Below are 13,650 nucleotides of genomic sequence, written 5' to 3'. Positions count from 1 at the left end.
TTTAGAACAAGGTCAGTAGGATGAATGTAATTATAGCCAATATTCTATTACCCAGTGTGGATTATTCATGTTGGAGATAATCTGTGGTAAATTTTCAATCCTAGTTTACCTGTGCTATTTGAAGCTTCCTCTTCCTGTTTTTCCTTTTCCTTCTCCCAACACTTAATTTTTTTTAATGCCATCTTCTTATCATTTTTTATACTTCTTAAAGCTCATGTTTCAACTGATTTTACCTTGTTACTATAGAAGATGTTTATAATCTGCTTTAAAGCCATAGACATGTGGCTTTCAAATTTTTCACTGTTTTAGATTGTCTTCACCAAATCTCTTCCTTTGCTATTGACCATGCCTGGCTTTGAACAATCACATGGCCATGGAATTTGTCCTGAATTATTTAAATGGGGGGGAGATACGTGGATGGGGGTGGGGAGAGGAGACGAATTGCTTTTTGACAGTTTATTTCAGGTGTTTATTGTTTAATTTTAAAAAGATTTTATGATACAGATAGATTATAGTAGAAATAGGGACTCTGGATTCATTTAATATTCAGCGAATTTATTGAGTGTGTACTATCTATTCGGCTTTCTTTTCGATGAACAAGACAGAAAAATTAACTTACATTCTTCTTGTGGAGAGTCAAACAGAAAATGAAAGAGTGATAATATCAGTTAATAACAGGGGCTGTACTCATCTGTGGGGCTTCCCAGGTGGTGCTGGTGGTAAAGTACTGGCCTGTCAGTGCTGGGGATGCCAGAGACAAGGGTTCGATCCCTGGATCGGGAAGATTCCTTGGAGGAGGGAATGGCAACCCACTCCAGTATTCCTGCCTGGAGAATACCATGGACAGAGCAGCCTGGCTGGCTATGGTCCATAGGGTCACAAAATATTGAACATGACTGAAGCGACTTAGCGCTCACTCATACTCATTTTTAACATAGAGAGATCTAATAGCGAGTGACTGCGTGACAACTTTACTTATTCAAGGAAGCCTACACTAAAAAAGGGACATTTTAGAGGAGTTCTGAATGACAAAAGAAATAACCCGTTGAATGTAAGGTGGAAGCCCGTTCTAGGTATAGGGATCAGTGTGAAAAATCGAAGGCAGAAGCAAACTTGGTTGGTCTGATGAACAAGAATGGAGACCATTCAGTGGGATCCAGCAGTCGACGGCTTTGGTCTTGTATGAAGTTACGGAAGAAGCAGGCAGGAGCAAGGTAGAGACTTTGGCTTTCATTCAAGGGCATTGGGAAATGATTGGACATTTTAAGCAGTGACAAGATCTGGTTCACATTCAAGAAAATCCCTCTGACTATTACGTGTGGAATGGATTATAGAAAGTCATGAGGAGACGCAGTGAGCAGGCTAGTAAAGGAACCTGGGCAAGAGATGATGATGGCATGGCCTTCTGGGATACTATGGAGTTGCTTTGAGGGTAATCAATGGGACCCTATGTGGGCTTCCCTGGATAGCTCAATTGGTGAAGAATCTACCCACAATGCAGGAGACCCTGGTTTAGTTCGTCAGTTGGGAAGATCCTTTGGAGAAGGGAAAGGCTACCCACTCCAGTATTCTGGCCTAGAGAATTCCATGGACTTCATAGTCCATGGGATCACAGAGAGTCAGACACAACTGAGCAACTTTCACTTTCACTTTTCACTTTCAGTGGGACCTATGATGGATTTAAAGTTAGGGAGAGAATTTAGGCTAATTCCCTGGATTTGGCATGAGCAGTCACGTGAACTGGTTGGACAGTGTGTTATCTTTTACGTGTCACTGGTACTTTGTTACCCTGTGAAACAGGAGGTTGTGCATTTAGCATAAAAATACCACTTTCATATGCATGAGTAGCTATTACTGAAAAAGTAAACATTGAAGAATTGTTTTCTCCATAATATAAATGTTTGAATATTTATGATTTCGGCTTTAACTTCCCTTTACTTACAGAACTATTCATTTTTCACACGAGTCTCCTGGACTAATTTTCTTAACATTTTAATTCATTCAATTAGAAATATTTTGGGCACGCTCTGGGCTCTTAGTTTTGACATGTGTGCATGCATGCTAAGTCGGTTCAGTTGTGTCTGACTCTTTTGTGACCTTACGGACTGTAGCCCACCAGGCTCTTCTGTCCGTGGTATTCTCCAGGCAGGGACACTGGGGTGGGTTGACATGCCCTGGGATCTTCCCAACCCAGAGATTGAACCCACGTCTCTTATGCCTTCTGCGTTGCCAGGCAGGTTCTTTACCACTAGCGCTACCTGGGAAGCCCTAGTTGTAACATGTGCTGTGCTCACTCACTCAGTTGTGTCCAATGTTTTGCAGCCTCATGGACTGCAGGGTGCCAGGCTCCTCTGTCCATGGGATTCTCCAGGCAAGAATACTGGAGTGGCTTGTCATGCATGCCCTACTCCAGGGGATCTTCCCAACCCGGGGATTGAACCCAGGTCTGCATTGCAGGCAGTTTCTTTACATCTGAGCCACCAGAGAAGCCTTAGTTCTAACATGGTAATGAGCAAAAAGAAGAATATGCCCTCACGGAGTTAATAGTATAGAGGCAGAGCAGACACTGAGCAAATTCATTGGTAAATATATGAGGGAATGCCAGAAGGGTCAGTTGAGGGTTTCTGTTTTACAGAGTGGTCGATCTCATTAAGAAGGGAACATTTGGCAAATGACCTGAGGGAAGTGAGAGCAGGAGCAGATGTGGTCGTGGGAGGGAAGAGTATCTTGGCAAAGAGATCAAGCACATAGGCCTGGAGGCAAGAGTGTATTTGCTGTACAAGAAACAGCAAGGTCAGTGGTGGCTGGAGCAGAATGGGAAGAGTGATAGGAAATGGTCTCGTAGAAGTGGGGACACACACACGTGGACAGATCTGGTATGGCCTCCTAAGACACTTTAAGAACATAGTTTTATTCTGGGTGGATAGGAAGTTGCTGGGGGATATTGAGCAGAGAAATGACAAGGTAGGGATCACTCTGGTTGCTTGGTGAAAAACAGAATCTAGGAGGAAAAATAGAATTTAGGAGGGAGACCATTTTGGAGGTTGTTGGAGTAATCCAGAAGTCGACACTGGTATGAACATAGAGGTGGAGGTGGTGAGAAATGGTTATTAGATTGTGAATGTATTTTGAAGACAGAACTGGCATGGTTCTGCCTTGTATGACTCCATGGTTTGGGGCTCAAATAACCGAAAGAATGGTTTCCATTTACTAAGATAAAGAAAGCTCTGGGAAGAGTAGATTTAGGGGGAAAAACTGGAGATTCAGTGTTGGACATTTGAGTTTGAAAGTGAACGTGTTTGTCTGACTCTTGGCAACACCTTGGACTGTAGCCCACCAGGCTCCTCTGTCCGTGGAATTCTCCTGGCAAGAATAGTGGAGTGGGTTGCCATTCCCTTCTCCGGAGATCTTCCCAATGCAGGGATTGAACCCAGATCTCCCACATTGCAGGCAGATTCTTTACCATTTGAGCTACCTGGGAAGCCCCTTTTGTGTTTAAGATGCTTATTAAATTAAATTTATAGGTGGTGTTGAGTAGGCATTTGGAAATGCCAGACAGGATTTTAGGAGAGAGGGTTAAAACAGGTATTGTTCCTGTGAATGGATCTCTTACTTTAATTCAGTTTGAAGAAGGAAAGGTGGGAGAAAACAAATATATTCAGTCAAGGCTATGTGTGTCATTAAAAACTTTAGGTTCCTAAGATTAAGGATTATGATTCATTGTGTATACAGATACCCACACTTACAGGAATGCTTGGTACATAGAAGGTGCTCAGTGTATAACTGTTCAATACTGAATAAGAAAAGATGAATGATTAGGTTATAAGAAAGTGATTGGAAAAGCATCTGAACATGAACACACCAATTAGGTGGGGGATAGGATAGAGTTTCTCCTCAAGATACCTGGGAACCCAAAGGATGAAATGATTCTTATTAGCTAGTTTCTAAAAAATATTATAAATGAATATAGAAAGAAATTCACACTAGATGGAAGTCTATAAAATAGAAATGAAAATTCTTCCTTATTCACTTTGATGCCCAAGAAACAAGGGGAATATTTTCAGAAACTTCCTTTGTATATAAACATACACTACTCCCTCTTCTTGCCTTTAGAAAACCAGCTTGAACATCTGGAAGTTCTTGGTTCATGTACTGTTGAAGCCTGGCTTGGAGAATTCTGAGCATTACTTTGCTAGTATGTGAAATGAGTGTAATTGTGCGTTCTTTGAGCATTCTTTGGCATTGCCTTTCTTTGGGATTGGAATGAAAACTGACCTTTTCCAGTCCTGTGGCCGCTGCTGAGTTTTTCAAATTTGCTGGCATATTGAGTGTAGCCCTTTCACAGCATCATCTTCTAGGATTTGAAATAGCTCAACTGGAATTCCATCATGTCCACTAGCTTTGTTCATAGTGATGTTTCCTAAGTCCCACTTGACTTCACATTCCAGGATATCTGGCTCTAGGTGAGTGATCGCACCATCATGATTATCTGGGTCATGAAGATCTTTTGTATAGTTCTGTGTATTCTTGCTACCTCTTCTTATTATCTTCTGCTTCTGTTAGGTCCCTACCATTTCTGTCCTTTATTTTGCCCATCTTTGCATGAAATGGTCCCTTGGCATCTCTAATTTTCTTAAAGAGATCTTTAGTCTTTCCCATTCTGTTGTTTTCCTCTATTTCTTTGCATTGATCACTAAGGAAGGCTTTCTTATCTCTCCTTGCTGTTGTTTGAAACTGCATTCAAATGGGTGTATCTTTCCTTTTCTCCCTTGCTTTTCACTTCTCTTCTTTTCATAGCTATTTGTAAGGCCTCCTCAGACAGCCATTTTGCTCTTTTGCATTTCTTTTTCTTGGAGATGGTCTTGATCCCTGTCTCCAGTACAACGTCACGAACCTCCATCCATAGTTCATCAGATGTTCAAGCTGGTTTTAGAAAAGGCAGAGGAACCAGAGATCAAATTCCCAACATCCGTTGGATCATCTAGTAAGAGAGTTCCAGAAAAACATCTATTTCTGCTTTATTGACTATGCCAAAGCCTTTGACTGTGTGGATCACAATAAACTGTGGAAAATTCTGAAAGAGATGAGAATACCAGACCACCTGACCTGCCTCTTGGGAAACCTATATGCAGGTCAGGAAGCAACAGTTAGAACTGGACATGGAACAACAGACTGGTTCCAAATCAGGAAAGGAGTACATCAAGGCTGTATATTGTCACCCTGCTTATTTAACTTATATGTATCATGAGAAATGCTGGGCTGGTGGAGCACAAGCTGGAATCAAGATTGCCAGGAGAAATATCAATAACCTCAGATATGCAGATGACACTACCCTTATGGCAGAAAGCGAAGAAGAACTAAAGAGCCTCTTGATGAAAGGGAAAGAGGAGAGTGAAAAAGTTGGCTTAAAACTCAACATTCAGAAAACTAAGATCATGACATCCGGTCCCATCACTCCATGGCAGATAGATGGGGAAACAATGATAGACTTTATTTTTGGGGGGCTCCAAAATCACTGCAGATGGTGACTGCAGCCATGAAATTAAAAGACGCTTACTCCTTAGAAGGAAAGTTATGACCAACCTAGATAGCATATTGAAAAGCAGAGACATTACTTTGCCAACAAAGGTCCATCTAGTCAAGGCTATGGTTTTTCCAGTGGTCATGTATGGATGTGAGAGTTGGACTGTGAAGAAAGCTGAGCACCAAAGAATTAATGCTTTTGAACTGTGGTGTTGGAGAAGACTCTTGAGAGTCCCTTGGACTGCAAGAAGATCCAACCAGTCCATCGTAATGGAAATCAGTCCTGAATATTCACTGGAGGGAATGATGCTGAAGCTGAAACTCCAATACTTTGGCCACCTGATGCGAAGAACTGACTCATTTGAAAAATAAGACCCTGATGCTGGGAAAGATTGAAGGCGGGAGGAGAAGGGGACGACAGAGGACGAGATGGTTGGATGGTATCACTGACTCAATGGACATGAGTTTGAGTAAACTCCGGGAGTTGCTGATGGAGAGGGAGGCATGATGTGTTGTAGTCCATGGGGTTGCAAAGAGTCAGACAGGACTGGACTGAACTGAACTGAACTCCCTCTTCATCTTTCTGATTTTTAAAAATAAATGGATTTCACATGTTGTTCTATGGCTTGCTTTCCCCCCATCCTAATAGTGTACTTTGGTCATCTTTCCTCATCAGTACCTCGTATAGTTGTCTGTACTCAGAGAGGCGGTATAGTATAGTCATTGAAAACCTGGATCTTAGAGCCAGACCACATTAGACTGAAGGCTGGTTCATAATTTACTAGTGGTGACCTTGCACAAATTATTTAGCCTTTTTATGCCTCTGTTTCCTTATGTGTAAAATAGGCATAATAAGAATTATATAATAGTTATATCGTTAACTCTAATAATTACATACGGTTGATGTAAGGATTAAGTAGTTGATATATGTAAAATACTTAAAATAGTGCCTAGAACATGTTTGCAGTATTGTTGTTCTATTTATTTTTTAATAGACACAGGGTATTTATTTGGTTGTGCTGATTTACTGTAATTGATTTAAGTAGTTCTCTGTCAATTGTTGTTTAAATCGTTTCCAGTACTTGTCCCTATACATCTTTGTACATTTTTGTTTTGAGAGTTATTTAAATAATAGTTTATTATAATTATTGATCATTTATTAGAATAAATTAAATAACCAGTAATTTATTAGAATTGAATGAAATAACATGTGTATAAATATTTATTTAAAATCAAATTAATTAATAATAAATTATTGCTTATTTATGGAACAAATTTCATGAAGTAGACTTTCTGGGTCAAAAGATAATTTTTGATCATTTGTTCAGAAATATTTTATCATATGTTTTAAAACAATTCCAATTCTGATCAGGTAAATTGAACAGGTTTTCTTTGCACTCTTGTAGAAAACCAATAGATGAAAATCTTGAGAGACAATTTTTATTAAACTTTATGGATTGCTATTTTTGTAGCATAAAATAGCTAATATATACAATTTTATATGCTTCAACAGGGCTTAAAAAGTGTAATTTATATTTTTAGAGTATTAAAAATTAAGTATTTTAGGTATTTTCTATTTATATTTGTGAGTTAGCAATAATGGGATTTTCTAGGTTAATGTCATTAATGTTACAATAATAATGTTAATGTTTGTGTAAGCTTGTGTATTAGGCCTGATCTTAACTCTGTAGAAAGTAAAACCCATTCAGCTTCTGTGGATCAGGAACTTCATGGAATAATATGTTTTTTGTAAGTTTTGTGGTTTTCATGATTTTGTAATTAAAAAAAAAATATGTCATAGGACCAAATTTTGTTTCTGTAGCTCTGTATTATATTCTGTAGATCTAACTGGGGCCACATAGAATGGAGATGAGCTGAAACAGTTTTTTTCTCTTTGGAACGTGCAGTTTTTATATTTTGTGTTAGGGTACTCATTTAGGCTAGTAACAAATTTCATAAAGAAAATTCCAACAATCACATTAAAATTTTATCTAACCATAGTTGATTAATCAAATCAGTAAACATGCTAATGTTCAGTGCAGGTAAGATGCCGTGAAGATGGCTCCGGTACACTTCGTAGCGGGAGTGGATTCTGGCATAGCCTTTAAAGCAGTTTAATGACACATATCAGGAGCATTAAATATATTCATACTTCCTGACCTACCACTTTCATTTCTGATATTCTGTCCTGATGAAATAGTCAGAGGTGTTAAGTATTTGTAAGTTAAACTATGAATATACACTATTTAAATTCTAATAGTAGAAGACTGGAAGCAAATGTTCAACAGTAGAGGAACATTTAAACACCTTATCTGTTTAACTCATGGATATGCTCCGTAGGCATTCAAGTTTGTATTCTCATGAAATTAGAAAATTAGAGGTTAGTTATGAAAAGTCTGAAAAAAAATATACTAATGGTTAATAGTATTTGTGGTTGAATTATATATGCTGAATTTTTTGCTGTTCTCCTTGTCCTTTTCTGTATTTAAATTTTTTTCATAGTAAAACTATGACATGTATCTGTTTTAGAATAAGAAGAAAGTATGACCAAAAAAATGACATTTTTAGTGTGCATAAGCTTTTCCTTGAAAGATTTTAAAAAATTTGTAAAAATATCATTGTTTTAAAACTGTAATAAATATTTAATTCCTATTATTTTACTTTCCACACAGAATCCCCTCTTTGTAGTTATGAAGACCTTGCACTCTGGTAAAGGAGCTGATGAAAGCATAAAAGTAATATTAGTAGGAAATAGGATGTTGTAAATGTAATAAGAGGGATGAAGCGATACAGAGGATTCAGAGAAAATAGGAATTGTATCCAGTGAAGTGAAGTGAAGTCGCTCAGTCATGTCCGACTCTTTGCTACCCTGTGGACTGTAGCTTACCAGGCTCCTCTGTCCATGGGATTCTCCAGGCAAGAATACTGGAGTGGGTTGCCATTTCCTTCTCCAGGAGATCTTCCCGACCCAAGGACTGAACCCAGGTCTCCTGCATTGCTGGCAGATGCTTTAACCTCTGAGCCACCAGGGAAGCCCCTTGTATCCAGTGAGGACATGTACAAAATTGATGAAAGAAAACAAATTCTGAAAGACCTTCAAGAATGGATAGGATTTTGACAAGCAGATATTGGGGAAACTTAACAGGGAAGAAAATTCTAAGTGGTATAAATATCAGTTCAATTCAGTTCAGTTGCTCAGTCATTTCTGACTCTTTGCAACCCCGCGAATCACAGCGCGCCAGCCCTCCCTGTCCATTACCAACTCCCGGAGTTTACTTAAACTCATGTCTATTGAGTCAGTGATGCCATCCAACCATCTCATTCTTTGTCATCTCCTTCTCCTCCCCTCCTTCAATCTTTCCAAGCATCAGAGTCTTTGCAAATGAGTCAGTTCTTCGCATCAGGTAGCCAAAGTATTGGAGTTTCAGCTTCAGCATCAGTCCTTCCAGTGAATATTCAGGACTGATTTCCGTTACGATGGACTGGTTGGATCTCCTTGCAGTCCAAGGGACTCTCAAGAGTCTTCTCCAACACCACAGTTCAACAGCATCAATTCTTTGGCACTCAGCTTTCATTTGAGCAAAAACACAGCATGGGTTATATGTGGAGAAATTCTGTTCAGGTAAAATGCCATAGTAATTTGAGGGAGAAAACCAAGCCATGGATTGATACTGCATTAGTAGGGGTTTAAATGCCCATATGGTGTTGGTACATCATTCAGTGAGGCTTCCCAGGTGGCGCAGTGGTAAGAATCCACCTGCTAATGCAGGAGATGCAGGAGATGTGGGTTTGATCCCTGGGTCAAGAAGATCCCCTGGAGGAAGAAATGGCAACCCATTCCAGTATTCTTGCCTGGGGAATCCCATGGACAGAGGAGCCTGGCAGGCTACGGTCCATGGAGTCACAAAAAGGCACGACTGAAATGACTGAGGATGTACATCATTCAGTAGGTGGGCAGCAGGGGGATTGGGGTTTTTGGAGAGGTGACATGATAAGATCTGTGCTAAAGTGAAAAGCTTACTTGGGTAGCAGTTGGTATGGCAGGGTGCCACAAGAAGGACTGACAGTAGGGGTCTAGTTGTAGCTGTAACATTATTCCGGGAAACACAGAGTGATCGGAGGAATTGAAAGAAGAGGAGGACTGTGGGAAGCATGTGGAGATCTTATAGGATATTGAAACTTGTCAGATGTAGGAAGAACAGGGACAGAAAATAGTCCAAGATGGCCCAAAGTTTTTGTGCCTCAGTATCTCTGAAGTCAGAAAGAGGAAGTGATCTGGGGAGCAAAAATAAAGAATTTAAGCACACTCAGTTTTAGATTTGAGCAGCTCATCCAGGGTGTGTGTGTGTGTGTGTGTGTGTGTGTGTGTGTGTGTATGTGTGTTAGTCATTCAGCTGTGTCCAACTCTTTGTGACCTCATGGACTGTGTAGCCCACCAGGCTCCTCTGTCCATGGAATTCTTCAGGCAAGAATACTAGTGTGGGTTGCCATTTCCTTCTCCAGGAGATCTTCCTGACCCAGGGATCAACCCTGGGTCTTCTGCATTGCAGGTGGATTTTTTTTTTTTTTTCACACTGTCTGAGCTACTAGGGAAGCCCAATTAGCCTAAAAATAAATGCAGCTTTTCTTAAGAACTTTATTAAGTTCCTTGCTGATTACTGGAACGTTACAGCTATGGATCGTGTCCACTTCGTGATGGTGTATCTCATGACGAATGAGTAACCATCTGAGTTAACAAGCATTGAGTGATGCCTGTCATTTCCTGTACACCATATCGGCAGTAGATACATAAAGATGAAAAAGACTTGGTCCTGTCCTTACGGTAGTTATCATCTAAGAGGACTGAAAACAGTAGACGACATGGTTTTTTGGATTTCACACAAGAATACCAGCTTCAGGGTAGGCATTGCTTATTTATTTATTTGGTTGCTCTGTGTCTCCGTCGCTGCCCCGGAGCTTTCCCTAGTTTTGCGAGTGGGGCGTGCACACGTTCATTCATTGTGATGCGCAGTCTTCTCATTGCAGTGGCTTCTCTTGTTGCAGAGCACGGGCTCTGGGCCCTCAGGCTTCAGTAGCTGCAGCACGGGGCTCAGTAGTTGCGACTCGTGGGCTTAGTTGCTCTGTGGCATGTGGGATCTCCCCAGACCAGGAATGAAAGCCATGTCCCTTGCGTTGGCAGGTAGACTCTTCACCACTGGACCACCAGGAGAGTCCCACGGTAGGCGTTATTATCAGTGTGCCAGGGAAGGTATCTGTGATCAGAGGAATGTCATCGTTGTTGTCAAAGAAATAAAAAAGGTGGAATCAATGCATGGCTTATTTTGTGTGTGAACGAGTGAATTTCAAAGCCAGGTATGAATTCTTAAAGTAGTTTGAATATGGGGAAACGAGACTCTTGCATATAATCTAGTGATGACAGAAGATTAGCTAAGAAAAAGCCACAGGGAAAAGTTAAAAACCACAATGTTCTGAATTTAAAAAGTGGGATAAATCACTGGTAGAAGATGTCTGAATATCCTAGGAATAATATTATGACAACTACCCTTCATAGCATTTACTCTGTGCTGGGCACCATGTTGGATATTTATGTTATTTACTGAGTTCCTTTAAATGAAGTGAAATGCCAAGGAGAAAGAGTTTTTGGATGCTTCCATCGACTTTTTACACATATAATTGACTGTCAATGATTATTTCCCCTGAGATTTAGTTACCTTTGTTACATGATGTTTAATAACGACATTTAAAAATGTACTGAAAAAATTGCCGTCTTCTTATTAGTACAGGGTTTCATTTTTATTGCATTATTTCCTATTTTTGGAAGCAATAGTTACATCTTGACAAAGTTCAGTTCAGTTCAGTCGCTCCGTCGTATCCGACTTTTTGCGACCCCATGAATCGCAGCACGCCAGGCCTCCCTGTCCATCACCAACTCCCGGAGTTCACTCAGACTCAAGTCCATTGAGTCGGTGATGCCATCCAGCCATCTCATCCTCGGTCATCCCCTTCTCCTCCTGCCCCCAATCCCTCCCAGCATCAGAGTCTTTTCCAATGAGTCACCTCTTCGCATGAGGTGGCCAAAGTACTGGAGCTTCAGCTTTAGGATCATTCCTTCGAAGGAAATCCCAGGGTTGATCTCCTTTGAATGGACTGGTTGGATCTCCTTGCAGTCCAAGGGACTCTCAAGAGTCTTCTCCAACACCACAGTTCAAAAGCATCAATTCTTTGGCGCTCAGCCTTCTTCACAGTCCAACTCTCACATCCATACATGACTACTGGAAAAACCATAGCCTTGACTAGACGGACCTTAGTCGGCAAAGTAATGTCTCTGCTTTTGAATATGCTATCTAGGTTGGTAATAACTTTTCTTCCAAGGAGCAAGCGTCTTTTAATTTCATGGCTGCAATCACCATCTGCAGTGATTTTGGAGCCCCCCAAAATAAAGTCTGACACTGTTTCCACTGTTTCCCCATCTATTTCCCATGAAATGATGGGACTGGATGCCATGATGTTCATTTTCTGAATGTTGAGCTTGAAGCCAACCTTTTCAGTCTCCTCTTTCACTTTCATCAGGAGGCTCTTTAGTTCCTCTTCACTTTCTGCCATAAGGGTGGTGTCATCTGCATATCTGAGGTTATTGATATTTCTCCCAGCAATCTTGATTCCAGCTTGTGTTTCTTCCAGTCCAGCATTTCTTATGATGTACTCTGTATATAAGTTAAATAAGCAGGGTGACAATATACAGCCTTGAAGCACTCCTTTTCCTATTTGGAACCAGTCTGTTGTTCCATGTCCAGTTCTAACTATTGCTTCCTGACCTGCATATAGATTTCTCAAGAGGCAGGTCAGGTGGTCTGGTATTCCCACCTCTCTCAGAATTTTCCACCGTTTATTGTGATCCACACAGTCAAAGGCTTTGGCATAGTCAATAAAGCAGAAGTAGATGTTTTTCTGGAACTCTCTTGCTTTTTCCATGATCCAGCGGATGTTGGCAATTTGATCTTTGGTTCCTCTGCCTTTTCTAAAACCAGCTTGAACATCAGGAAGTTCACTGTTCATGTATTGCTGAAGCCTGGCTTGGAGAATTTTGAGCATTACTTTACTAGCATGTGAGATGAGTACCTTTGGGCGGTAGTTTGAGCATTCTTTGGCATTGCCTTTCTTAGGGATTGGAATGAAAACTGACCTTTTCCAGTCCTGTGGCCACTGCTGAGTTTTCCAAATTTGTTGGCATATTGAGTGCAGCACTTTCACAGCATCATCTTTCAGGATTTGAAAGAGCTCAACTGGAATTCCATCACCTCCACTAGCTTTGCTCGTAGTGATGCTTTCTAAGGCCCACTTGACTTCACATTCCAGGATGTCTGGCTCTAAATGAGTGATCACACCATCGTGATTATCCAGGTTATGAAGATCTTTTTTGTACAGTTCTTCTGTGTATTCTTGCCACCTCTTCTTAATATCTTCTGCTTCTGTTAGGTCCAGACCATTTCTGTCCTTTATTGAGCCCATCTTTGCATGAAATGTTCCCTTGGTATCTCTAATTTTCTTGAAGAAATCTCTAGTCTTTCCCAGTCTGTTCTTTTCCTCTATTTCTTTGCATTGATCGCTGAAGAAGGCTTTTTTATCTCTTGTTGCTATTCTTTGGAACTCTGCATTCAGATGCTTATATCTTTCCTTTTCTCCTTTGCTTTTCGCTTCTCTTCTTTTCACAGCTATTTGTATGTTCCCATAATTACTGTTTTTAAGATTTATGGATCAGACTTATTCTTTCTTTTTGTAATACTGTTTTCTTGTCAGGAGAGCTTCAGTGGCCATGCTTGAAAAAATTATTAACAAAGCAGAACATAGATATTTCTAGAGTTAATTATTTATAAGTAGAATTTTAGCTGTGAAATTTCATATTTAGTTTTTGTTATAACCAGTTCTTCAAAGGAAGAAATAGGTTGATATTTATAAAATAATTGATATTAGGAGATATGCTTGAAACTGTACTCACCAGTAATAAAATATTTAGTTTCTTTTTTCATTGTAGAAATTTTATTTAAACTCTTTGTTGTCATGAATCCCAAATCCATGCGTGACTGTTCTTTAAGAAGGCATTTTTATTAAAATGCTTCCTACAGCATA

General features: G+C 40.1%; 1 protein-coding gene across 13 annotated transcripts in view; it reads left to right on the top strand.

Moving 5' to 3' along the window:
* The window catches only part of RPS6KC1 (ribosomal protein S6 kinase C1), a 213,043-nt gene that overhangs the window by 160,940 nt on the left and 38,453 nt on the right, over positions 1 to 13,650 (top strand). The window lies entirely within an intron of this gene.

Source organism: Ovis aries, chromosome 12 (assembly GCF_016772045.2).
Source record: "Ovis aries strain OAR_USU_Benz2616 breed Rambouillet chromosome 12, ARS-UI_Ramb_v3.0, whole genome shotgun sequence".
Taxonomy (NCBI): domain Eukaryota; kingdom Metazoa; phylum Chordata; class Mammalia; order Artiodactyla; family Bovidae; genus Ovis; species Ovis aries.
The sequence above is the reverse complement of the archived record's forward strand: the minus strand, read 5'-3'. Positions and strand labels throughout refer to the sequence as shown.